The sequence below is a fragment of the Rhopalosiphum maidis genome, chromosome 4 (genome assembly GCF_003676215.2).
Source record: "Rhopalosiphum maidis isolate BTI-1 chromosome 4, ASM367621v3, whole genome shotgun sequence".
In the NCBI taxonomy this organism is placed as follows: domain Eukaryota; kingdom Metazoa; phylum Arthropoda; class Insecta; order Hemiptera; family Aphididae; genus Rhopalosiphum; species Rhopalosiphum maidis.
The window spans coordinates 14579690-14580236 of record NC_040880.1 but is presented as its reverse complement, the minus strand read 5'-3'; positions in this window follow the sequence as shown (position 1 = coordinate 14580236).

Here is a 547-nt window from a genome sequence, read left to right as displayed (position 1 = left end):
TTATTTAATGTATATTTAAATCTTGTTGTATCAGTAAGTGCTCATTGACTTTATTAATTTTTTATATTGTAATATGTAAATATTTTTTGTTTAGTCTATCATTTTTTTACAGCTCAAATATAGCTGGAGTATTTATGTTAAGTTTGATTTTTAAGTGATTTTACTTATCAGTTTGACATTCCTATGCCTTTATAGGATAACTGCATATGGCTAATTTTTTTATTTAAATTTTTCATTACAGATACTTGTATTAATTATAACTGGAATAACCGCATTAGTACAGATGAAACATCATCCAATAATAATACAATTGAAAAATGACACTAAATCCTACTTAACAAATGCACATAAAGATGTGCATTGATTTAAATTACCTAAGTTCAGATATTTTACCCTATACAATTTTAGAAAAATATACGTTTATTGTATTCATAATTTAGAAAATAAGTTTTTTCTGTCAGATTAACAAATGTTTTCATTCGGTTTTTTATTTAGTTATTTTATGTGTATTAAGTAAAATGTATAATATAGTAAATAATAGTTTTTA